This window comes from Opisthocomus hoazin, chromosome 5 (genome assembly GCF_030867145.1).
Source record: "Opisthocomus hoazin isolate bOpiHoa1 chromosome 5, bOpiHoa1.hap1, whole genome shotgun sequence".
Taxonomy (NCBI): domain Eukaryota; kingdom Metazoa; phylum Chordata; class Aves; order Opisthocomiformes; family Opisthocomidae; genus Opisthocomus; species Opisthocomus hoazin.
Window position 1 is genome coordinate 67950409 of NC_134418.1, and position 27710 is coordinate 67978118.

Sequence of the window (27710 nt, forward strand, 5' to 3'; positions counted from 1 at the left end):
TATGTGAAATAAATAGGATTTCAGTCTATTAGACATTATCAATAAGAAAAGGTGAACAGAGTCTCGAACTGTTACTTTTATTAATCTCTTTACACTCCCACTTGTTCTTTTGAATTTTGGCACTAAGGTAAAGAAGGTATGGTGCTAAAGTAAATAACCGCCTTCTGCTTCAGACCAAGATGGAATAAGCTAATTGCATTTTTTCGGTACTACAACTTCTTATTTCTTTGCTGTTGGAAAGGCTTTATTTAATACATAAGACTAAAGTCTGTATATTTGTGATCCCTCATCGGTTTGCTGAAGAACAGGGACTTCACTTTTACATTCAGCCTTACCCTGGTGCTGTGGGTTTCAGTAACGAGTGTTCCTGATAGTATGCTCAGGAGCATCCTCAGGCAGCTGCACCTTGTGTCTCATCACACCGCCTGTGAAGGACAGGTTTTCTTGTGTCTGGCACTGCCTACATAAGCACCCAGGAAACACTCGGGATGGGTAAATCTGGCCCAGCAGTTCCCGAAAGAGGCCCCACGAGGGTCCGAAGTCTGCTGACCAGACAGGGAATATGGAATCAAGGTGACGAGAACACCCAAGATATGAAGTCAGACCCGTCTTCATGTTCCTTTTGGCTGTGTCCAGAAGGATGAGGGGGCCTGGCACCAAGCTAGGTGCTCCCTGGCTTCTATGCCTGCAGAAATCGCTTATATCAACCATGCCAGCCCCACACGCAGCCAGGCTTGCCCCCGTACCCTTCTGATGCCAATATCCCCCATGCTGTCAAGCTCATCGTTAACGTCCTCTGCCTATAAGACCCCTGCCAGAGAGGATATCATCCTGCCCAGATGCCTCACAGCTATGCAGATGAAACAGAGTACACTAAAGAAGGACTAGATAAATATTTCATGCTTGCTGCAATGTGATTTTTGAGCAAACACAGTTTCATAAAAGCAAGAGAAGGATGAGTCAGCAACTGATTTTATAATCGGTTTTGGAGTTTTTTGAAGAACTGTCTGTCATTGGCATAAGAGTATGATAAATTCAGAGTCTCATATCCAGCATGAGATGTTCTAGAAATACTGAATTTCTAAAATGGATGTTTTAGAAATGCCAGGGACAGGCAGGAGGACTGCCACAACACCAGAACAATCACCAAAGATTCACAGAAAATAAGTATACATGGAATTAAGAATAAGAATGTAGAACATAAACTCCTAAAGGAGTAATGCTCTTGGTCACTACAGAAAACACACTAAGACAAGCAGAGAGTCTTGGAACAGATGAAGCTGTGCAACAGCAAAGGTTCCCAAGGTAGGTAAACCAGGCAGAAGTAAGAGCATGGAGAAAAATAAGCAGAGGTGTTTGCTCCTTGAAAGTTTAAAATGGAGTTTTATTCTAAACAGTATGTTGATCGGCTAGCTTGGGGTGGGTGAGCAGTTTTTTAAAATGTGAACTTCTGCATTTGCAGCAGAATTTCTAGGCTATTAAGAAGTAATTATTGGTTGTGGTTACTGTCACTGTGTATTTGTAAAAAGTTACCAACGAAAATGTGTGGGAGATGAAATATCTTCGATGACAATATCCCTTGCTAAAGAAAAAATTGCCTTTGCCTTGCCCACTAATCATCTGCCAAAAAGTAGTTTGCATTGGAAATGTTCCGTTTTTATGCTAATTGTACTTGACAGTAACTGAGATTTCAGCAGTGGGACCTATCTAAGCACCTGAGGAGAAATTCAAAATTGTCTCTCTTAGACAGACCTGGGAGAACATACAAAATATGATTTTTAAGGAACAAGGTTATGATTTGACTATTTTTAAAATAGAACTAAAACTGTCTACATACTGCAAAAAATAATCTAAATCTATATGTAATGCTGGAGATAAAATCGAACCTTAGGACCTTAGTCTCTGCTCATTTCCACCATGTCTAATGAAGTCTGTTGAACTAAAATACTGTATAAACAGCTTGAAAAAATAAGTATCATATTAAGTAGTAAATACATTTAATACTCTAAGAACAATGAACTTGTTTTATTAAAAATAATTAAACGAAAAGGATTTTTTTTCTGTATACCATTAGGATGTAAGAATTATAGTTGATGGACATAAAATATGCAGGGAGAATCACAAAAATAGGTCTTTTGTAGTGTTCACTTTTAGAAAGAAAAACCAAAAGAAGTTGATAAGACAGGTTAAAAAGGAAAGATTGTTTATATCCCTTCAAAAATTTTCCTCTGCTTTTTCAAATTTCAGATGTTCAAATTTAAGAATGTTAAAATGGCATAAGAACATTCGTCAGTAGTGAATCAGATCAAACGCACACCTAATCCAATATCTTGTCTCTAATAATGGCCATAGTGTTGCCTAAGGACAAATAATAAAGTGGCAAGCATGTACGATATGATGCTGCACAAGCATGAAAGTGAATTTCTCTCACTATTTAGGGGTCAGTATATCTCAAAAGCTGTGTTTTATTCCTCGAATAATGTTAGCAAAACAGTTAGAATTGTACTCAGAGAAGTAATTCATGTAGCATAAAGAGTTCCCACTAAGTAACAAATACTTCTGTTTATCGAACACCTGTTGTGCTTCATAAAATATGCATGCCATTGTTTAAGAAAACAGGTACCTTTTATAGCTAGACACGAAAATGTAATATAATTCATGTTATCATTGATATTATCTTTTATTCCCATTACTGAGGTTAAGAACTATTGAACTAAAAATTCAAGCAACAGTAAATATCTTTGTAACACTAATGATCTCAACATCACGTATATCTGCTTTCCATGAATCTTGCTTGATTATACTGTAAACTGAAAGGATGATAAATGTTGGTACTGAACAGAAGCAAGGGATACTGTGTAAAAGGCACTGCTGCTGCCAACACAATCTTTCTCTTATTCTAGGTTCTCTGCTCAGGGCACATACTCCTGCTTTGGCCTGGTCTCCAGAGAGTTATGCACGGAGAGCATGCATACGGTCTCTCCTACTGCCTCCTTGTCTTCTGTCACCTGCAAGGAAAGAGCCTTCACACTCAGCAGATGGCTATGGATCAAAAAGAGCCTCTCTGTGTAGGCAAACGGATCCCTATTTCATATTCACATCGTGTCATATGCTCAGCTGGATGTATTTATAGTCTTAAGAGATTTTAATCGGTTCCTCACCTCATTTTTCGACTAGCTTGATCCGATATCTCAATCTAATATCTGCTTGTAGGTCTTGCCTCCCTTTTCTCAGCAAAGCTCCACCAATCTGCTAAGCCTTTTTTCCTCTAATTTCAGTATTTATCAGGGTTTCAAGCAAATAGATGCGCATCTGGCACAATGTTACACCACCAGGTCCACTTGTCCCCCCCCCCGCAAAAAAACACTGAGGAAAGTTTGGAAAGGAGGTGACAAATGTTAGGGATTGTTCTGAATCCACAACAACCACTGTGTGTGCTATATTCACGTTGAACTAAGAGACCTTTCAGTAGGAAAAAAGCAGCTGAATAGTAGTGCTAAATTACTAACACATAGTCCTTACAGCTAATGGAAGGAAAAAAATTCTGCGTGGCTTAATAGATGTTACTCTGCTCAAGAAGAAAATAGCATTTCTTCATTTTCTATAGTTCTTTCTTCCAGATGTTTCTTTTAACCTTCTTCTGTGTTATTTCCGGAAATTAACAGGTAACATTAGTATTTATCCAATAGTAGCAAGTCTTTAAGGCTATGGAAACGAGCATGAAAAAAACCTGTGCAATAAGTGGGTTATATCTGTTAAATAGACCACTTTGTCATCACAACATGACATTTACTAATTTCATATTTTTTAAAAAAGTATGAATGCCCAAATTAAAACCAATTACTACTGTATCTACACATGGGTGTGTGAAATATATGCCCTATGGCTCCTGGAAGGGTGACTTCTGTTTCAGCTGTGAAAGCCTAATGCTAGCATCAGTCTTTTATTTTGGTATGATAACATTTTTTGAAATTGCTCTGAAAACACAATGAATTGTATATTCAGAGTAGTACAATTGCTGCTTTGAAAACAGCCAATGCTACTCCTGAAAAAAATTGCTTCAGGGAGTGTTGGCAATGCTTAAGTGAGCAGTAAGTATAATATATCTGGTTTCCAAACCAAGGATACATTGTAGAGCTAATCAATTACTGTGAAAACATAAAGAGGTCTGTTATGTATCCTCCATAAAATAATAATAATTGTAAAATATGTAAAATGTGTACAAAGAAATATTCCTTTTTAATTATCTGAAAGCATATCCTTGTTGAAATATACACACATCACAACACAAAGTGTGCACGCAGCAATAGTATTTCAGATAGTGATAATATTTTGTTTTATATAAGGTGGGAAAAAGAATGATTTCACCATTATGCATTACTTTCAGGACAGAAGCTGTTCTTCAGTCATTTTACGGGCATTTGTACTTTATCCAAATAGCTATAGGATTTCATAAAGTTTGAGTGCTTTAGTAGCATTCCAAAGTATTTCTGAGATTTGTGATCATACTGGAATTGACCTGAGTATTAGAACCTGCCAAAGCACAATATACTCTATGCACAACAAATATTTTCTGAGGTAGACTTCTAGCAAAATAGGAAAATTGAGATGTCTTTGTAGTATATCAGCCTGCAGTAACAACATGTTTGGGAGAGACTCAAATAATGTAGAGGAGATGGCTGGCATGAATAATAATTTTGGCAAAGCTAATGCGAAGGAAGTGCCAAATAGCACAGATAAACTCCCAGCCATAAACAAATCTAAAGAAACTAAATCTGAAAAGCTTTTTTTCATAGTTTTATCTTCAGAATTCATTTATTCTCCAGAAGGCCCTTGCTTGTGCTCATTCTCTCTTGTAAAGATGCATAAATTATCTTGAGCCAAGGTGTATATGTCCATTATAAGAGGGGTCTAATGTGGGTTGGAAAGTGGAACTAATTTGCTTATAGTCATGGCAGAAAATTTTTCTCTCACGTGCCTTCCCAAAATATAGTGATTACTCCATATTAAACGCTTGCTCTCAGCTATCATCACTGAGCAGAGCTCTCCTGAAGTGATTGCCAATAATCTTCATTGCCACAAGAGAAACTGTTGCTTTTATGCACCTAAAGGTTTCCATGTAGCAGAGGTCGAATTTGGTTTTCAAAACTTCCAGCAGCACAATAGGCAAACATTCAATATTGTCAGGAGTAGTTTTCAAAGACACTATGGTGCTTGTCCCTGCTCCCACGTAGAACAGTCAGTCTACAGCTACTCTAAACACACACAACTACAAGCTTATGTTTTACTTCAGGGTGTCCTGGCTTACGTGAACTACAGAAAATCTTCTCTATTTCTCAAAGGGCAAAACCTGGAAACGAGATCCTTTCATTTCTCTTTCCTACTTCCCTTGTCCCTCTTCTTTAGGGACTTTTCAGTCCCATCTTTTTTTTCTTTTTCATCCATTCTTCCTCTCTCCCTGTTATTCATCTTTTCTCTTCTTCTCTTCTCTTCTCTTCTCTTCTCTTCTCTTCTCTTCTCTTCTCTTCTCTTCTCTTCTCTTCTCTTCTCTTCTCTTCTCTTCTCTTCTCTTCTCTTCTCTTCTCTTCTCTTCTCTTCTCTTCTCTTCTCTTCTCTTCTCTTCTCTTCTCTTCTCTTCTCTTCTCTTCTCTCCTCTCCTCTCCTCCTCCTCTTCTCTCCTCCTTCCTTCCCTCTCTCCATCTTCCCCTCCATTCCTTCCTCCCCTCCTCCCTTGCCTCTCCCCCTCCTTCCCTCCCTTTCTCCCTCTGCCTCCATTTCTCTTTTAGTTTCTCTCTTTATCTTTCTTCTTTCCTTATCTTTTTTTTTCTCTTTGCCCTTCTTTCTTTTTCTCTTCTTTCCTCTTTCATCTTTGTTGTTATTCCTTACTTAGCTTCTTTTTTTTTCACTGCTTTTCATAGAGGAAAATAGAACCTAAATCTCAGATGAAGTTAGTGTAACTGAATAATCTTCATTAGTCTCAGCATTATTTTCTTGGCAAAAGAAAAACTTCATCATTGTGGCTAGAGATCCTCTGACTTGTTTTTCTACTGCTGTAGTTAAGATATCATGTCTGGCATTAACTATGAAGGTCTTTTCAGATATTAGTTAAGAAAAAAAGAAAGGAGGATCTGAATTTAAAAGAAAAACATTTTCTTTCTTACGCATGTATCTAAGATAAGAGACAGAGGACAAAGGTCTTCTAGCAGTTTTGCAGCCTTTCTGTATCCCACAGTCTCAGTCATGCCATATGAAAGCTCTTCCGGCACCCAGATACGCAAACACTCATTGTTTTTTTAGATTTTTATAAAATACCTGAGAGGTCAAAGACTCTTTATGCACTAAGCATTTTTAAAAAAAGAGGCAACTGCTCAGTTAACTCTCTATGGTGTATTCCCAGGTGTCCAAGGGGAAAAATGTGGTCAATATCTTTCTCATAAGGAGATATAAAATAAAATTGTTTAGTACTTAATGCATGGATTTTGAATGAAAGCCTATCTGCACGTGTAGAAGTCTTGTCTACTCAAAGAGTAAAATTCAGACCTTAACAAAAAACTGCAGGAACCAGCAGGAGCTGATATCCTGCCCGCCATGTCGCAGCTGTCGTCCACCTGTGACACTCAGATATCAGCAAGGTCCCCAAAGTGGGCCTGGGGTTCTGTTCTTAGCCAAGACAGTGTCATGAGTCATCTCTATGAATGTGAAAAATGTATCTCTGCTGCCTCCCACACTCCCTCCCAGAAACCCAAGGGACAGTTTTTGAACATCATGTCTTGACATCAAATATACAATACAGAAAACTGTCTTAAAAGGCACATTCAAAAACACATTCAAAATCGAAATTACCGAAACTTCACAGAAGAAAATATACTTGCTCTTTTCCTAAATTACATATATGCTTTTTAAAACTAAAAAAAACATGCTAAAAATACTTTTGCAAGACTAAATAGTTTTACTGCTCTTTAAAAGTATTTTGATATTCCAAATATAGATCTCCTTACTCAAAAAAAGGACTCCTTTTTTGTGGAGAACAGGTGAACTTGAACTTCCAGAGAGCAGCGAGGGGCTGGTTCAGCCTTCACTGCACTTAACAGCCACCCTGAGTCTGCTCTGGGTCACATGCAAGCTGCCTGTGGGATCACACAGTGAACAATTTTATTACTAGAGTACCATGTGCTCATACCATGCCTGTCTTCTTAACCTGACCATCTAACCCTGTGCAAAGGGATAAAAAACCCCAAAGGCTTGAAAGAAGGTGACTGGACAAAAAGTAACTAGAGTGAAACCGTAGCTAACGAAGTGTGGAACAGTCTCTAGACAGGTTTTCCAGGTCAGTTTTTGTGCTGTAGTATAGCGAAGTCAAAGATAAAGCTTATTGTGCCTGTACCACAGAGAAACACGGATTTATGTATGTATCATGGATGTTCCACTTAGATACATCTTGTGCTGTGACCAATTATATGGTTATCCAACTAATATGAGGATGACTTGAATTCATTACTTTGATTTTCTTCCATAACTAATGCAATAACAAGAGCCTGTATTTTTCTTTTTCAAATACTGCAGTTCGAGAATGCCAAAATATATCCAGAGAAAAACTCGCAACCGACTTCTGTAAATATCCAGCTTGCTGAAACGGTACCTGCAACCATTACATGGAAGTGCTTGGATTAATGCATCACTAAGGAACAATTCAGGTGTTAATGAAACACTTTCATCCGCACTACTGAAGAACAAGATGGTCAAGCAATTTCGAATGAGTCAGTGAACCACCTACACTAACCACCAGGTCAGCAGTCTACAGGTGAAATACTTATAAAAGCTTTTGAAGTGTCTACCCTCCCTAGTGCCTTTTATGAGCATAAAGCAAAGAAAATGTCGCGTTTCATCCCTTGTGACTGCAAAATGCTTTTAAAGTTAGGAATTCACTCAGTATAGCACATGCATTTAACATCATAAAGTTTTATTTTATTCCTTCAGTTATAGGAAACTTGTATTAAAATAAAAATCCTGCAAAAGATGTACTGAATTTAGTGTGATAAAGACTGTTTGTAGATGACAGGAGACATTATATTTGCCTATTTGTTTTGTTATACGATTTGGAGGTCATTTACAGTCCAAACTAAAATAACAAACCTAGAGACTTCATGCAACCTCTGTTCAAATACCTTGAAATAGAATTTAAACCCATCATATTTTTTCCCTCCATTTAGGCCCCTTCTATACTGCATCCTGGCTGGACTTTCCGGCAGCCCTCTGGTCCATCCCCCATGCCCCACAGCAGGCACAGCTATACCCTGTGCCATTCCTGATGGATGTTTGTCTCTTGCTCTTAAAACCCCCAAGTGACAGCGACTCTGCAACATCCCCAGGCGCTCTGCTCTCATGTTATTCTACATCTGCCTTTGGAGTTTTTCCTAAATGTCTAATCTAAGTCTCCCTTGCCACAGTTTAAACCCGTTACTTTTTCTCCTACCCTCTGTGGAGATAGAGAATAGATTAATTACTCTCTCTTCCTTTCAGTTGTCCTTTAGATATCCAAAGTTAGCTATCGTACTTCTCCTGTGTCTTCATGGTCTCCTCAGGAAAGACATTGTTATTCAGCATCATTGCAAAATGAGGAGGCAATATTTTCTGGTAATATTTATGTAATTGTTGTCAAGGGAATAGTTTTTTCTACTGTATCAGTTTCCAGCGGTGTTTGCAATGGGATTATTATAATAAAATCATCTAATGGGAGCAGTTGTAAGAGAGAACCACAGCTGGCTGGGAGTTTCTTTTCCAGTCAAACAGTAGCCCTTGTCTTACCCCGATTGCTTCTTGCGTAACAGTATGGGAAGGGGAACTTGAGGGGTCAAAACAAGGGGGGGAAGGGGCAGTGTTTTACCTGTGAGTGTGTGTGGGGGTGTGTGCATGCCCAAGGGACAATGTTCTGAAAATGCTCCTGAAGATGTTTCCAGCCCCATGCATGTGGTCATATCAAGTCTTTGTGCCTCTGGAAAAGAGCAGTAACTACAAGAAGAATATTTGTTTCTACCGATTCTTTGGCATCTGAAGCAACTTCTTTTCTCACAGTTATTTCTCCCCTCCACTTACTTGGGCACCTTTCAGCTGCCACTTGGGATCTACGGCCTCTCCTGTAGTACAGCAATATCAGCAGTAGCCTTGGAAACCTGAGCGTATTTGTCCCTGTTCTGTGCTGCCATCAAAGGACCCTTTTTGTCCCATCCTGTCACAGCTTTGACTAGAATGCAGAAATCCAAGGTGAAGCTAGAAGTAATTTTTAGATCAAAATTTTCTTACTTTTCATTTCACTATATTTTTTTAGGGGAGTCCATAATGGTCACATCAGGTTTGCCTCCATGCTGTTGAGTGTGGGTTGTCAAAAGACCTCTGGTGAGGAGAGCAACTGTTATGAGGACATCTGCACTCGTGCTGTCTACAAATCTCAAGACTCTTTGCTTAACTTTTATATTTATGTTTCCAAGATGTTTCGCAAGGACCTCTCATGATCTCTCCTGATGTTTATGTTTCACAGCTCATTCTTCACATTTCTCGAAATTTAGAGTCAGCTATACGCTTCTCTGCAAGTTGAGTCAATGAGTCATAACAGCCATACCTTCTCTAATTTATAATTGTTGTTACTTAATGATCTTGAAAGTGGTAAAATTAAAATGATAATAAAGTAAACAGATATTAAACTCAGACGCTCAATAAAGTGTTTTAGTAACTTTACGTTACAGAATATAATGGTTTGTATCATTCTTTCTGATATGCAAGTACCATAACAGCATTTGTCATTTATAACAATTTTTAGAAGAAATAATACTTACAACTAATTTGCAAACTGATGCAGAGGGATGCCAGGGCTTATTCCTTAATTTTAAAGTAGGACATGGACTGCTGGGATTTTAGACAACTACTACAGAACTGAAAAACAGAATCATATTTTGGACACCTGTCTCCCCTTCTCCTTTAAGGGGAATACGTAAGCCACTACTAAGTCTGCGTGGGAATTATGCGCTGCAAAAGAGAATGCCAAAAACCTGCACACAGGAGCTACGCTTGGCACAGATCCATTCTGAAATCAATCTATCAATCTCTGATTTCAAAGCTCACATGAGAACCTACATCCACACTTTGTAAGCACCTAGAGTGGCAAAACTGCCTTCCTTGCTCTTTTTCCTTTCCTTTCCTTTCCTTTCCTTTCCTTTCCTTTCCTTTCCTTTCCTTTCCTTTCCTTTCCTTTCCTTTCCTTTCCTTTCCTTTCCTTTCCTTTCCTTTCCTTTCCTTTCCTTTCCTTTCCTTTCCTTTCCTTTCCTTTCCTTTCCTTTGTTCTCTTTCTTTTATTTTCTCTTTCCTTTTCTTCTATTCTGTTTTTTCTTCTCTTTTTTCTTCTCTTTTATTTTCTTTTCTATAATTAGACACAGATTTACCAGGTTTTGTAGTCATCACCTTTCTCAGCCCTGCCTCCCACTGACTTCCCACATGTTCTCAGCACAGAGCTGAAGCTCCTCCCTCCTTCAGATGAAATATGCCAGATACAGGGAGCCAAGCAGAGGCTGTACGGTTGCGCAGAAGTCATGGAGCTGATGCTCACCCCTGCCCACACCCCATACTGCTCATCTGCTCTGTCATGCAGTGTCACTTGGCTGCAGTTCCCCTTAGCCCTCATTTGCAGTGGGGATCTGTCTGCCCTTTCAGAAGTCAATGGAATCACTGTCGCTCACCTTTTGCATATTTTAGGTTGTACTAGCACGTATGAAGCCCCAACCTGGGTGTAGTTTCTTCGTCCAACAGTGAGATTCAAACACGTATCTTCCTTTAACTGATTAACTACTTCTGAGAATAAGCTGGAGATCATTGACAAAAAGCGCTGAAAACTATGGAAACACCAGGAGCCATGTGTTTCCCCTGTACTTCTTCAAGGCGAGTGGGGCATGGTGAGGAAGTCTGTTGTCCCAATTGAAGATATCCTTCAGAAACTGCCACAGGAAGGATGAACTAGAGTCATACATTTTCCATTTTGAAAGTCTTCTCGCTCTAACACACCCTCTGAACAAAGAGCGACTATGCTTCCAGTTCTGGTTAGAAGTGTGTTTACGTCTCTGTGGACTTGTGCTCTTCTAAGGAAGTTCAGCTGTTGCCAAGATATCTGCAGTGCTCAGAGCTGAGGCGTCAGAGGCTGCGGAGGGGCTATCGCAAGGCCTTAGCGACGGGTCTATGAGGTGACTGCTGACAGGAGGCAGCATTAGACAGACTGTGTGTGAGAACCACAGAGTCCTTGTGCCAAACCCCCTCTAGGTGCTGACACTTCAAGCAGCTGGATTGCCTCACAGCAGCCTGGTGGGTCCATGGGCTGTCAGATGTCAAGCTACCAGACAAGTTTATGCTTGTCATGAGGATGATAGGCTCCCCTAGGAACTGGATGTTGGTAAGTGGATTAGGTGCCTTCGCATGCTGAAAAAGAGGCCAGACTTAAATTGTTACATTCATTTACTCTCAGTGGCGTTCAGTATTCAGCTTTGACTTTCACACTTGCCTTCTCATGTATTAACTTATAATCTTAGTAAGCTTTTTGCATTTGCCCCTTTTTTCTCATGGAAAAGTATTGTTTCAGCATTGAAGGCATCACTCAGCAGCCACTACAGTGAAGCAAACAATGAACTATACAACGAGGCATATTTCTTAATTCTCAGTTTGCTGGGTTAGTTACTTGTTTTAAAGCTCTGTATCTTTGCCTGTGTCCTAGCACAGTTTGTAACTCAGGAAGCCTTTGTATTTACGTGGTTCTTGAAGACTACCTAGTTGTCCTAATGTAAATATCACGTAAAATTATTTTCACCCATTTTCCACCCATTTCTCAGAATGCAAATGGTTATGAGGAACTTGAGATTTCTCATAAAGCCCCCTGATAACTGCACTTGACTGTGTTGCTTTCGGTAAGGCTATAAAATAGTATCCTAACAAGATTTTATGGCTAATCTTTTGCGGTAATTATGAAATTTATTTACCTCATCACAGTATGTTTGAAATTGTATTTAACAATTCTGCTTTCCACACAGCAGCAAGTCATACTCATAAAAATAAGATTAATTTTAAACTATTGCCAGTGCACCAAATAAAATTTACAAATTTGGAAATGTGTTTAAAGTCTGAATGTTTCTTCTTTCAGCCAAACAAAATGAAAACCACTTTCACTAATGTATTTAGTCCTCTGTTTAAAAAAGATCTCAAAGCAGATAAAGGCCTTCCTTGAGCCTCATCTGTTTTGATAAGGAGTGAAAGAAATAATAGTTTATCACCAGATCTTGTGGGGGGATGGCAAGGCTCGACCGAATTGCTTGTTGTAGAAAATCCATTTTAAGCTTAGCACACGGTGTCCTTGACAGAACAAGGAATTTAACAAATCAACTCTGCGGTTAGCAAGAATGTGAAAAACAGGTTGCAGCTGGAGAAGAATGAGGGAGTATGGGCGGAGTTGACAATTAGCTGGCTAGCCAATAATGAGCTCTAACTTTGCAATGTGTAGTAGCTAATTAATCACTCTATAAATTGTGTAACCAAACTGTAATAAACGAAGCTTGCTTATCACTCACATTGAGTCGGCTGCATTCTTCCGCCGCTTCTCCAGGTTCGCGACCCTCGGGGCAGGACTTAGCCGATCGCCCCGACATTTGGCGCCCGAACAGCGACCTGGAGCAGCGGCAAGGAGCGGGGCACTGGGAGCAGCGACCAGGGGGCAGAAGCGACCGAACACTGCGCTGTGGTGTGTCGACTTAGGAGCCTGACTACGTGATTTTGCGTACGCTCGCCACCGCAAGGGCTACAGGTTAAGGGCTGCAAGGATATCGCTTCGGCAGGTATATGTTTTTAATTGTTGTTAAAGGATAAAGGCTTATTGTTAAAGGTATGGATAAGGAAGTAGCCCTAGAGTTATTACAGTGCTTTTTAGAAAAGCGGGGAGTAGAGCTTGGTTGTATTAAACAGCTAGCGGGACTAGTGGCAACCGGTAAGCTCAAGGGGTTTTTTAAGACTCCAGATTCGTTATTTGAGGAGAAGGAGTGGAGGGATTTTGGAGACGTGTTATGGGATATGGTGATTGATGATGACAAGATAGGTAAAAAGTTAATGAAGCCGTGGCGGGAGGTTATCAATTGCATTAAGAGGTACAAAGTTGAGAAAAACCTTGCGGCCGTTGTTACTCAGAAGTTGGAAAAGGTAGAGCCGTCAGCCCCCCCGCCGGAGGCGGGATGTTCCTTGTTTTCTAGTGGAACCACGGCACCCCCTGGAGACAATGCCTTATTATTTAGTACAAGTAAGGTCCCGGAGCCTCCGTGCTGGGAAAAAGTGAAGGTGACGGTGGAAGGGTCTAGTAACAATCAAGAGGCTGAGGAAGAAAAGGAGTTAGGGATAGGGCGGAAGGTGGAGCAGCAAGGGATGGAGCAAGGAAAGGGGGAGCAAGGGAATAAAGAAACGGGAAAGGATAGTGGGACCTGTAGGAGACCGATGGGTATTAATTGGAGGAAGGTGGCAGACGAAGCGTCTGAGGCAGGGGAATTTCTCCCCTTGGCCTTTCCGGTAGCGTTTGAAGAAGATGCGCATGGGGATTATCATGGTAATCATGCTCCGTTAGGCTGGAAATTGTTGTCACAGTTACGGAACACGGTGAATGAATCAGGTTTGCACGGCGAGCCCTCTAAGCAGATGTTGAATTATATTTGGGGAGGTGCTGTGCTTTGCCCTGAAGATATTAAGGTTATTATGCGAATGATTATGACTCAGTCGCAGTTATTGTTGTGGCAGGCACATTGGCAGCGATATTGTGAATCGTCCGCTCAAACGCCGCGGGAGCAGGGCGATCCGCTGCGAGGCGTAACAGTAGAACAACTGATGGGGGCAGGTCCTTTTGTCACTATCAGGGCACAACTGCAGATGGGGCCGCAGCGATGCTTGGAGGCTATGCGTACGGCTAGGGCTGCTCTTGAACACGTTAAAACCGCACAGCCCTCGCCGTTCTATATGGGCATTAAGCAAGGAAGGGAGGAAACTTTTGCTCGCTTTATTGATCGCCTCACTAGTGCCATAGAACAGTCAGATGTACTGGAATGGATGAGGGCAGCTTTGTTGAGGCAGTGTGTTATTCAGAATTCGAATACTCAGACTAGAAACATCATAAGTTCTTTACCCGCTGATGCCACAGTAGAACTAATGTTGGATAGAATGAGTAGGGTACCGGTAGGACCACAAGCTATGTTGGTCGAGGCTATGAAACAGTTAGGAAGCGATATCCTTCAAGCCCAACAACAGGCCTTCACAGCCCAACAGCAATTCCAACAGCAAGTGTTCGCCGCTCTGCAACCCCTTCGAGTTAATGCTGCGGAGGCACGACCGAAGCCGCCACGAAACTTTAAGTGTTACCGATGTGGGCGAGAAGGACATATGAGACGTAATTGTCAAGCCACCAGGGTGTGGTGTGAGAACTGCCGTACGAACAATCACAATACTGAGATATGTCTCAAGTCGGGAAACGGACGGATGAGTGCGTCGAGCCGTCGCGCCCCGACACAAGTAGCAGCTCCAGCAGTGCAGCAAGTGACTGCCAACTTATAAACGCCCACAGCGACATCAGCAGCCAGTTACAACCAGCTGCAGCCGGCAGCCTCGGAATGGATGTGGCAACGGCAGTAGCTGTCACCCTATTGGATCAAAGACCCCAACGAGTACCAAGCAATGTAAAGGGACCAGTGATTATTAATAAACAAGCATGTGAATCGTTATTACTCGGCCGCTCGTCAACAAGCCTAAAAGGTTTGACGGTCATCCCAAGACTCATTGACGCCGATTTTACTGGGACTATTAGCATCCTTATTCAGACATCGTTTCCACCAATACACATTCCAGCGGGCAGCAAAATTGCTCAATTGGTACCGCTGCCACGCCTGACCGTGGGTATTTCCCCGAGGATCAGCACCCCCAGGGAGGACTGGGGGTTTGGCTCAACGGGAGCAGGAGTATTTCTGACCATGTCTATGAGCCGTCGACCGACTACGATGGCTACGCTAGAGGCCCGGGGTCAACAGATCCACCTCTCGCTGCTGTTGGATACAGGTGCTGACTTAACTATTATAGAAGAAGGGGTCTGGCCTAAAACATGGCCTACGAAACCAATGGAGCGAGGAGTTGAAGGAGTGGGAGGATACACTCCGGTACAACGGAGCGTGGACCGTATTTTGATAATCATAGACAACAGACATGCGACCGTGCCAGTCACTGTCATGCCCCTCCCGACTGGAGTGAATGGTCTAATTGGAAGAGATGTTCTTGACCAATTGGGGGTGGTGCTAACCACCGAGAAGGTTTTTCAGTAACGGTCACTGCAACCTGGGCTTTCCCGATCCCATTGCAGTGGATAACGAACGAACCAGTGTGGGTCGAGCAGTGGCCGTTAAAGCAGGAAAGCCTCGCCGCCGCTCATCAAATAGTGCAAGAACAACTAGACCAAAAACATCTGCGTTTATCGACAAGCCCTTGGAATACCCCAATTTTTGTGATCAAGAAAAAATCTGGAAAATTTAGGCTAGTACATGACTTAAGGGCAGTTAACACTCAAATGCAATCGATGGGAGCGCTGCAGCCAGGACTACCTAACCCCGCTATGTTACCAGAGCATTGGAGACTGTTGATAGTGGACTTAAAAGATTGCTTTTTTACTATTGCATTACACGAGCAAGATATGCAACGCTTCGCATTTACTTTGCCCTCTGTTAACAAAGAGGCGCCAGCACAGCGTTTTGAATGGACAGTATTACCACAAGGGATGAAGAATAGTCCCACGCTGTGCCAGTTGTATGTGGACAATGCACTACAACCCTTAAGGAAATTATGGCCACACACGTTAATTTATCATTATATGGATGATATCCTGCTCGCACAGGAGTCGGAGTTCAGCGCCGAACAAGTTCAGCTATTACATACGACACTGAGAGAGAATGGCTTAATAATAGCTGTTGAAAAAATTCAAACGAAAGCGCCATGGCTATATCTAGGCTGGAAGATTGCTGACTCTCAGATTCAACCACAAAAACTACAACTCAACACGTCAATCAACACGCTACATGATGCCCAGAGGCTGATGGGAGACATCCAATGGATCCGTCCTGTCGTCGGAATATCCAACGCACAGTTGGACAGCCTTCGACCGTTACTACGTGGGACAGACCCAACCACACCGGTGCAACTTACGTCGGAACAGCAGCGTATCCTCTCTCAAATTGCTGACCAGATTGCCTCACGTTTCGTTCACCGTCGTGACCCCGACCTCCCTATTGACTTTTGTGTATTTTTAACAAATTCTCACCTGTTAGGAGCCCTATTGCAATTCAAAAAGAAAAAGGGGGAGGTGGGGGGAGAAGGCAAGGGCGTGAAAGAGGAAATACGGGTGTTAGAATGGGTTTTTCCTAGACTTCAGCCAAGAAAATCAATACAGACTAGGGTAGAATCATTAGCGGAGTTGATTAAGAAAGGGCGAAAACGTATATGGCAGGTCACAGGGCAAGAGGTGAAAACAATATACCTTCCCCTGCACAAGGAAACCATTGACTGGTATTTGGCAAATAGCTCAGAATTTTGTGAGGCATTATTGACCACAGGCCTGGAAATTGTAATAGCACCCCTAAAATCACCGTTGGTACAATGGATCGGCCATAACGAATGGATTCAACAGCCACTGTACAGCGAAATCCCCTTGAAAGAGGCTCAAACAGTATTCACCGATGCGGGGAAAAAGGTCAAAAAGGGCGGCAGTCACATGGTTTGTCAACAATGAGTGGCACCACCACTTGTTGGAGGCAGCCAGTGGCGATTCGCTACAAACCTTAGAACTCGCTGCGGTGGTGTGGGCCCTGGGGAAGTGGCTAGAAAACCGACTTAATATTGTGACTGACTCCCTGTATGTGGCCGGGGTGCTGCAAAGAATTGAGGATGCACAGATTAAAGAAGTTAGAAATACCAGGCTTGGGCAGCTATTTCGCCAGCTATATACACTGGTACGAGGGAGAAGGGTTCCTTATGCGGTTATACACATACGGAGCCATATGTGGGACATTGGCCTTGGGGAAGGGAATCAAAAGGCAGATCAGCTGGTTATGGCTACCGCTCCGGTTAGCGAGTTCGTGAAGGCTAGGGAATCACACAATGCCTTCCACCAAAATGCTAGAGGCCTTCAAAAGCAATTTCGTATCACAACAGAAGAAGCAAGAGGTATCGTGAGAACATGTCCACAGTGTAGTCATCATGGTCCTGGCTTAGGGATAGGGGTCAACCCACGAGGTCTCGGCCCGAATGAAATATGGCAAATGGACGTGACGCATGTCCCGTCGTTTGGTCAACAGAAATATTTACATGTCACCATTGATACCTTCAGTCACTTTGTCTGGGCCACTGCACAAAGGGGGGAGAAAGCTATCCATGTAGCCAGGCACCTCACTAGTTGTTTTGCCGTTATGGGTCTACCAAAACAGATAAAGACAGATAACGGCCCGGCATATAAAAGTGAAAAGATTAGAAAGTTTGTTCAGCAATGGGGCATTCAGCACGTCACAGGAATTCCGCATTCACCTACCGGTCAGGCCATCGTAGAGCGGATGAATCAAACCTTAAAGGATTATTTAAACAAATTTGGAGATGTATCAGATATTAGTGAGAGGGTTAACAAAATGCTGTTTGTGCTTAATTATTTGTGTATTTTTGGGGAACATCAGGAACCCCCTGTAAAAGTACATGCCGGATCGGCTCCCAAAGAATTACCCAAAATGCGGGTGATGTACAAAGATCCAGAGTCAGGACAATGGTTAGGCCCTGCTGCTGTACAGTATATAGGTAGAGGTTATATGTGTGTCATTACTCCTGTAGGCCCGAAGTGGGTACCTGCCAGATGGACTCGGCCGGTGTGTCAATTGGATGAGGAGAAGAACTGAAGATTGAGAACTGGATCAACAGCGAATTACCAACGGGAACATGGGTTCATGGATGACTGGTTAGAAAGGTTATTTGGGAATATTCCTATATGGCTGAAGGGGTTAATCAAGGAAGGTTTGCGCTTGCTATTATATATCTTAGTTTTAATTTTAGGGGTAGGGATAGCCATTAAGTGTGTGAAGAAAACGGTGCATGCAGTAGTTGGTCAAGTCTGGCTTGCCCAAAAAGAAAAAGGGGGAAGTGTGGGGGGATGGCAAGGCTCGACCGAATTGCTTGTTGTAGAAAATCCATTTTAAGCTTAGCACACGGTGTCCTTGACAGAACAAGGAATTTAACAAATCAACTCTGCGGTTAGCAAGAATGTGAAAAACAGGTTGCAGCTGGAGAAGAATGAGGGAGTATGGGCGGAGTTGACAATTAGCTGGCTAGCCAATAATGAGCTCTAACTTTGCAATGTGTAGTAGCTAATTAATCACTCTATAAATTGTGTAACCAAACTGTAATAAACGAAGCTTGCTTATCACTCACATTGAGTCGGCTGCATTCTTCCGCCGCTTCTCCAGGTTCGCGACCCTCGGGGCAGGACTTAGCCGATCGCCCCGACAAGATCTTTATTTGATTGTCTTTCTAAGAAGCACATGTTTGAAACAGGAGAGTCACAGTTTTGGTGCTTTTATTTGCCTAGTAGACTGGTGCTAGACTAGACCTAGGGCTTGCAGCATCCCTAGCAGCCTGTGTGTTTTTCTGTGAGAAGTGTCACATTTTAAGGTGGCAGCCAAACAGAAGCAAGGAGTCCATCAGTCCACACTAAAGTCAAAGGACATTGCTATCAGACTTTGAGATTCATTTGAGATAAGTTGAAGTTTGAATGTATATCTGAAACACAGAAATAAAAGCAAACCATTACACTGGTCTGCAAAGTCCCATGAGTTGGATCTTCACCTCTTCTGGTCTTCTATTACATTTTTGTGGGTGCTAAAGTCAGAAACTAAAGACTGAGTGTAGCTAGCAGAAGACAGCTGCTTTCTGCCCAAAGGAGAGAAATAAGGAAGGAATAACTGCAAATAAATAAAATGCTTTATTATTCTTGAATGTAAATGTCTAAATTATGAAACACAAAAACAGATAAGAAGCATAACATTAAAATATTTTCTATGCTGTTAGCTGACTTTAAAATTATCACTGCTTTGAAATAAAGCACTTTATAGAAACGGTGGGTCAAATATCTGAGGGCATATCCAGCACTTTTCTGTACTAAAGTGCGTATTTGTTGCTTATGTATATTGCCTGTTAACCAGTCAGGGAAAGCTTTTTTTTTGCTGTGATGAGCCTCATCATTGTTGCACAATGAGAATTATATTTGATTTCAATATCTTTCCGAAGCTACATGCAGCATCTGTTCCTCCTATTCTCTTTCTCTGCCTCAAAATTCCCATGGAATCTGCTGTAATTGTTCATCAGACTTCCCAAAGCTACGTTTAACATAAAAAAGCTCTATTAAATATCACTTTTCTATTGGAAATAAATCTATTATACAATGGATGTGTTATGCATGGCTGATCCTAAATTAATAACTCTTTCTATGCACAACAATAAACTTTACTGTAATTAGTTTCTTTATATAATACACAGAATTTATCGTTGTATCATACCCATGGAACTGTTCAGGTTAGCAGTAGAAGAAAAAACCCAGACCTGAATTCATGTAGATAACTCTTCACTGCCAAGGGCAGTTGCCTGGAAATGTGAAGTGTCAGCCTCTGAATTTTTTATGGTCTTAGGCAAGTCATTAATAACTATGCCATAATTTTACAATACATAAAAGGGGGATAATGATGCCTGATGACCTCTGTGAAATTGTTTTGAGTCTTTATTTTACTGGGAATGTTATTGCTGCTGTTCTTCAAGGAAAAAATTTGTCCCATGGAACTGTGGAGGATCTTCAAAGAACATGGAACGTAAATGAGAAGATTTTAAGAGTCACAGACAGAAGTTAAGTTAAACCTTCGAAGTTCTGAATCCTTACTACGGCTTGTATATCAGGCATGAGAAGTGAAGCCATGAGATGCCTTCTCTATGCCCACCAAAGTCATAGGTAAATGGGATACAGACCTTTCCTCACAAAAGCCTGCAAATGAAGAGGATGTTACACCATTTAGGCTGTTTGAGCACTGCTAGAGAATTTTTTATTTCCTTGGCTGCTGAGTTGCATTGACCACAAGAGAGCTACAATTTGCTGTAATTTACAGGTACCATCCCCTGTGTAACTGGATCTCACACAGAAAAAATACAAATATCCAGATCCCTCCTCCCCCCCAAGAAAAAAGAAAAGGGGGGGGGGGGGGGAGAAAACTACATGAAATATAGAATCATAAATCTTCAAATATCATTATGTGAAATTTTAAATAAAGTTAGAAGTAACTCAGCAGCATACCTCAGCACTGGACCTGCAGTGGCATATAGTTAGGACTTGAAGAATCTCAGCAAAATGAGATACTACTAACCCAGGTGGGTTTTTAACTTCCTCTCATTCACTTTGCTGCTTATGTCTACAAAAGGTGAAAATAAACAAAGAATTATGCCTGAAAATTATATTTCTTCATACTCATCTCTAGGCTTCTATACGGCCCTTGTCTACACATTCACAGAGAAAACAACAGAGTGGAATGGAGTGACATACAAAGTAATGGAGACTATTTACAGCACACGTCTAAGAGTGAATAGTCAAACTGTGAATAGACTGCAAATACAATGACCACCTGAAAGTCCTTATTTGCCTAAAAAAGGAAATTGTTAAAAGTGTATGTCTGATATTGGACCTGCCAGGGGAATGCTGGTTACTTAAAAAGCTTCATCTTGTTCCTTCACTGAAACTCTTAAGCTGCTGCCTAACAGCGTGTTTATCCAGAGCAGAAAACATTTGACGATGACATCTAGTAAAGAATATTGGCAGTACATATTGTGGAAAGTATACATATATATTAGGTAAGTAAAAGGATAGACTTTCCAAGAAGCATACAATTAGTAAAAAAATTAAAAATGACCAGTTTTGCAGATATGAGTAATACCTGATTTTTATTTTCTGTACAGAAATTCTGCAGATATATAGTGTGCCAGCCAGGCATCATATAAGCAGTTCAAAATAAAACAGGGTTATTTTTACTATTTTTTAAATTTCTAAATTCCTGAGAAAATTGCAGATTTTCATATCCTACCAGCTAATTATAACAATTAGTCACTAATATAAGGGAAATAATTAAACATTTTAGTCTTTTCACTCTTTATGTTTAGCTTCTCCCACCATTTTGAGAAACATCTTCATTACTGGTATTAAAAGCATACTCATTATATTGTCTACTTATTCTGTTTCTACATTTTTAATATTGCCAAAAGCAAGGAAATAGTAGAAAATATCTTTAGCCTTAAGGCTAGTGCACTGATAAAACTGGCTTGAATCAAAGCCCTAGAGACTCTTCTCATGTATTTCAGCAGACTCTGAAGCGCTGTATCCAGAAAGATCTGTGTATCCCTGAGTGACAATCCTTGTCACAACAAGGTTACAGCAGATAACTGACAGCAACTCTCGCTTGCAATGAGTAAGAGAGGCGGGATTATTCATTCTGACTCTTGACATCCATCTTTAGAGAGGATGATACTTGTAGAAAGAAGCATTATCATGAACAGACAAAAAAATGTACATTATTGCAGCTGCGCAAATAAGTATCAGTATTAAATCCCCTTACTTTTCCACCACAAGCTAATCAGTCTCAATAAAATTATGACCATGTGGCTATATGTATGCAAGGACATTTTTTCAACAGTTAATTGAAATTTAATTCTTAATTGTGATGAGAATATTTTGTCAGTCATCTCATGGAAAACAAGTTGTTTTGTGAGTGGGGGACTTAATGGAGCTGAGTTTCCAGCAGATTTCTGACTTGTCACTTTCCCCCCATTTAAAAAAATATAAAATCTCAGGTCACCTTCTGATGCCTTTTGTCACCTTTTCTAAAATTCTTCCCTCTGCTTCCTCTCCTGTTCCTTATTCATCTTTCCCTGGGCTGTGCTGAGATCAGGTTAGAATTACTCACAGTGGGTACACATGAGGCTTTTAATCAGCTAGCTGATATCAGAACAAAAAGGAATTATTTTTTCTTTCCTGCCTCTTGGTAGATCAGGAACAGAATCCTGCTGACACCTCCACGCCTTTGTCAAATCTGGCTGAAAGTGGCTAATATATTAAAAAAATATTAGAGGAGGACAGATATCAGATCACAGAAGGTGAAACAGAAATCCCGCTATTCCCCTTTCCATCCCAAACCCAGAGCGTGAATGTCATAACCACAAAACACATCTCCACGATGGCTCACAATAACTTGGTTCCGTCAAACAAACACTGAGCTACCTGCATCAGTTGCAAAGCTTTTGCAAAGCTAATGCCCTTCAGCAGAGCACTGTTTTCCCTGACATGTACTGTAGCTGCATACACACTGCTGTGTCTCCAAAGTTAACCGTGATAAATTGGGTTTGTACTGGAAGATGGGGAGTATTTTTTCATTGAAACTGGACTGCATAAAGAGCAGTGTGGAGGTATTACGGTGCGCAGGCACCACTAGCGTTACCTTCAAATACAAGGCTCCACCTACCATCCACACACCTGAGTGAGGGCTGCTTTCCCTCAAGCAGGGTCTTCCTCACAGTTTGCTATATGGTTATATTTAACCTGTGTCTGTTACTGAGAATTTGCTAGTACAGAGGAAGTGCTAGAAATTTCCAGTTTCCTCTTATTTTCTTGAGCAAAAGAAATATCAAAAATGTCAGTCTCTTTCTTTTCTGTCCACTGTGCTTTGGTGGTCATGGGAAAGATGCAGACACTACATGCAAGCTGCATATATCTTGCAGCACAGATAAAAATATCCAGGCAGTGAAATGTTAACCTTCGTCTCCAAAACTGTGAGAAAGGGATAGCTTCATTTTCTGTTGGTGTACTTTCACATGTTTTGGCAATCCTCCTTCCTTAAAAGGCTAACCTTGGAGTTTAGGGCAGTAATCAAGATGATCTTTCAGTAAAGGGTATGAAAGCATTCACATCTGAACTTCAGCAGCATAAATTCATTGCTTTACATTTTTGAAGCTCACCTATGAGCCTCCCAAGTCAGAAAGGTAAAAAACCTGTCATAATTACCCAGATCATTTTCACTTAAAGCTAAAATGCTGTAGCTTCAATCAAACAACAAGTGAAGTATAATGACTCAGACTTACACTGGCTTTATCTCACAGCAATAAATAATAAAAATTCCCAATCGTGATCTACTGCTTGGGAAGCAATATGTTCATGTCCCTCCCTGCCACAGACATACTGTAGGACCTTATGTGGATAATAAAACAGCTTGGGCTTTTCCCAGGTATCAGCAACATTTCTTTGAAAACAAAGGAGTGTTGCAAGGGTAACTCTATTAAACACAACTGGTGCGCCTGTACCCCAGGAGTGGAGACCAAGTGCAGACGTGTGCAGAGATAGAACAAAAAAAAAGAAATTTTTTCTCCTTGGGGCTTACCTGTCAATGGTGACTGCCACTTGGATACCATCAGTTGTGGTGGAAGGTGACTGCTAGCTGAAGAAGGTGATGTATTCAGGTAGGCAACTAGAAAAACATATCTACCTGTGAGGCAAAAGTTTCTAGCTTAATGATTTTTGCTGCATGTTCTGAAAAATATTTTGGGCAAACCCTCACTTTATTTCCTGGAGGTCAGAGGAAAGCTCAGGACAAACCTGCAGTAAGAAGGACTAAGCTGAAGGACCTAGAGGGCACCAAGAGGCTTTAATTGCCCTGAACAGCCTCACCTGGGACCCCCACCCACGGACCCTTGCCCATAGGCCCAGGACAACATTTAAGCTCAGTACTAGTGCCTCTTTCCTTTATTAGCTATGGGATAGGTATGCTTCTCTCTAGCTCTGTCTCCTTCCTGGCTGGATCTCAGCCCCACTGTGTCCCTTTGTCTTCTGTGCTGCTCCTGGCAGGACCTGGACCATCCCCTCACAGTGCCTGGGGCTGTCGATGGACATGCCTTCTAGTACCCAACTTGGATGCTGTACACCCTGGTGAGTGAAAGCCTAGCCTGTGCTGAGGTTGCCTGGAGCTCCCAGCCCTGCTCCCTGGCTTAGAAACCCTGCTGTGAGTGCTCAGCAGATATTTTACAGGAGGTGAGGAGTGTACTGTGAATTTCTTTATGGAAGATTTTAGCCTTACCACTTTGAAGCAGTCCTAGCAAAAAGTCTTTACAGTTTGACTTTTTCTGTATATTTTGTTAGACTTCTAAAAAAACAAAAGCCCAACAAGCTCTTTAATTTCCAAGTAGATTATTTTGGTTTTTTTGTGGGAAGCTTATATGGTGACAGTATATGATGCTAAAGTAACAACTATAAAAATACATGTGTAATTCTTCACTTCCAAAGAAGATAAAGAGCTTCACAGGTTCTGATAATCTGATGTAAACTAGTCTCCTACCCCTTTCCCAACTGCTAGGGTAGTTCTACAACATAACTGCTTAAATTAAGTGTGGTGGCAACTTTATCAGCTGCAGCTAGTCTCTCTCTTCACGTAATTTGCAGCTGTTACTAAGTCCTTCTATTGGTATTGGTTTGACTGGTAATGTATCCAAGCAAAATTTTCAGGGAATGGCTTATAGACTAAACCCAGTAATGCTTATGTTCTTCCTACCCATTAGACATTAGGAAACTTTCTAATTATCCTAGAAACTGATGCGTTCTAAAAAGCTACAGACATTTTTATGCATCTTTGTATTGAGCAGCTGACAGGAAAAATGTTTAACTAATTATTTTCTACAGCATTAAGTCTCCTTCAGTAAACAAGTCTTCTTTTGCAGAACTGATTTATTCAACTATCTACAAATCAATAAGATTTGTGTCTCATGACATGTAAAACAATTAAAGGATGCAAGTTTAGAGCAGATGGCAACTATACTGATTTCAGCTTAAGCTGACTGAGTCAAGCAAGTGGTGTTCCCCAGGGCTCAGTACTGGGGCCAGTACTGTTTAATATCTTTATCAATGATCTGTATGAGGGTAAGCACTGCACCATCTGTAAGTTTGCAGATGATGCCATGTTGGGTGGAAGTGTCACTCTACTTGAGGATAGGAAGGCTCTGCAGCGGGATCTGGACAGACTGGATTGATGGGCTGAGGCCAACTGTTGGTGGTTCAACAAGCCAAGTGCTGGGTCCTGCAATTCCATCAAAACAACCCCACGCAAAGCTACAGGCCTGGGGAGGAGTGGCTGGAAAGCTGCCCAAAGGAAAAGGACCTGGGGATGCTTGTCAACAGCTGACTGAACATGAGCCAGCAGTGTGCCCAGGTGGCCAAGAAGGCCAGCGGCATCCTGGCTTGTATCAGGAATAGTGTGGTCAGCAGGAGTAGGGACGTGATCGTGCCCCTGTACTCAGCACTGGTGAGGTTGTACCTGGAGTACTGTGTTTAGTTTTAGGCCCCTCACTACAAGAAAGACATTGAGGTGCTGGAGCATGTCCAGAGAAGGGCAACAAGGCTGTTGAAGGGTCTAGAGCACAAGTCTTGAGGAGCGGCTCAGGGAACTGGGGTTGTTTAATCTGGAGAAGAGGAGACTTGGGGGAGACCTTACTGCTCTCTACAACTACCTGAAAGGAGGTTGTAGTGAGGTGGGTGTTGGTCTCTTCTCCCAAGTAACAACTGATAGGATGAGAGGCAATGGCCTCAAGTTGCATTGGGGGAGGTCTAGATTGAATATTAGGAATAATTTCTTTACTGAAAGAGTGGTCAGGCACTGGAACAGGCTGTCCAGGGAAATGGTTGAGTTGCCGTCCCTGGAGGTACTTGAAAGACATGTGGAGGTTGGGGTTAGGGACATGGTTTAGTGGTGGAATTGGCAGTGTTAGGTTTAAGGTTGGACTCGATGATCTTAAAGGTCTTTTCCAGCTGAAATGGATCTATGATTTTACCAGGACAGAACGTATGCAGAACTCTTCCAAAGGCCAAAGAAAGGGACCTATCAAGTATTTGGTCAATTTATAAGACTGATAATTTAAGTCCCGTTGTAGGGATTTATAGCATTGCTCATAAGACGTTCAGAAAATGAATAATGTCAGAGGAGATCCTAGTTTTCAGTTAGAGGAATCACTCACGAGTATGAAAGCCTTATGTCCCTGCTGTCCTAGCCCTTGCATGCCTAGTGAGTGTAGCCTGCCTATGCTTCCTGAAGTATGGAATGTTAGGACAAAGCCCAGGAAGACAGAAAGGAAAGTCCCATGTAGCTACTGGCTCACATCATCCACAATAGCTAGAAGATTCTTATGGCTGTGTCTAAGATGATTCAAAGAATCCTGTGTACGTACTCTGAACAGCAGGGACAGCCAGGGAAGCACAAAATGCTCTCCAGTTCTGTCAGTGAACCACCACCAACCTCACATGCTCACAGATCAGGCCATGAAACTGTTCTTAAGACTTCACCTTTTTTTTTCCCCCTCTGAGGCTTCAAATTATGAAATATTGAATTTCAACCCTTTTAAAAGACTAAATTGAACAAATCCATAAAGCTTTATATAGGGGTGGATGGCTTTTTCTCTTTATGCAGTTACAGCGTGAATAAGATACAGAACTCTCTTCCAAGCTTCCTGTGACAGTGTCACCTTTGGGCTGAGATCAAGCAGAGAATAACTTTGGAGACAGCAAAGGACAAACTGAAACCACAGGTTATACTGGGAAATGGTTTCAGTTATCACATTTTATTACATGGTGTGTACTGTTCCCAGCACTGATGTATATATTGTCAGTTCTGAGACATTTGGGAGCTGTGGATAGAGAGGAACATTTCATAAAAACCTTAAATCATGTTTTTCATCATATTTTCCTTAGGTGTTCATTCTTTAGAATGGCCCATTCATATTATTGTAAGATTAAGTTATAAAATTTCAATTTTATACTAAAATAGCCATCTGTAGTCATCCACTGGTGATTTCATATTAGTAATGATAATAGGATTGAGAGAGTAATCATGTGCAGGATTTTTGATATTTAAGAGGATGGATAAGCAGAGTTTAGCTCCCTGCACTGCACAAGAGGCATTCCGCTTCAAATGAATCATGAAAATAGTAATAAACTTTGTGTGTTGTGCACTGCTTTGTACTGAACAATTTTGAAGCATATTTTTCAAAGAAATGTTGCACATGGTCTACTGTATGCACCCAAGCGACAGAGCTCTTCAAATTCATTCATTGGACTTCTATGCAGAATGGCAATTGTTCGAAAATGTTAAGTTATAAACCAGCCTGAACTTCAAGAAGGAGCACTGCTTCTTTAGGGGGTAACAAGTACCACCTTAAGCAAACCCAGACAAATTCTCCACTGCTTCTATGCTACTATAGTCTAGTGAAAAATGTAGGAGGTAACCATTACTCTAACAGGATTCAGATTAAACATCCCCAATTCTCTGACTCAACCAGGCAGCAATTCAGAAGCGTAGTGAAGATGACCTGTAAATTGTGCTCTCTGGTCTGCTGAAGTGGTACTCTTATTCCAGCTGCGTAGAGGCAAAGTGAAAAGTCATGCTTTGAGTCCCAAGGGAAAAAAATAGTTTAAAATGCCTCCTTAGTTTCCTTTTAGTATTTGCTATTGGCATAGCGTTCTGCTGGTCTGGTGTATCTCATTCTTAGTTGGTCTATACTTTATATATGAAGCCTGG

General features: G+C 41.4%; 1 long non-coding RNA gene across 2 annotated transcripts; it reads left to right on the plus strand.

Moving 5' to 3' along the window:
• The first annotated feature begins 1053 nt into the window (after positions 1-1053).
• Positions 1054-10211, plus strand: LOC142361346 (uncharacterized). Of its 2 annotated transcripts, none has more exons than XR_012763931.1 (4): positions 1054-1305; positions 2904-3068; positions 7564-7801; positions 9326-10211. It is a non-coding gene; the product is annotated as an uncharacterized LOC142361346 (long non-coding RNA). The 2 variants fall into 2 exon arrangements; XR_012763932.1 differs by having other exon boundaries at positions 7564-7786.
• Positions 10212-27710: the final 17499 nt, after the last annotated feature.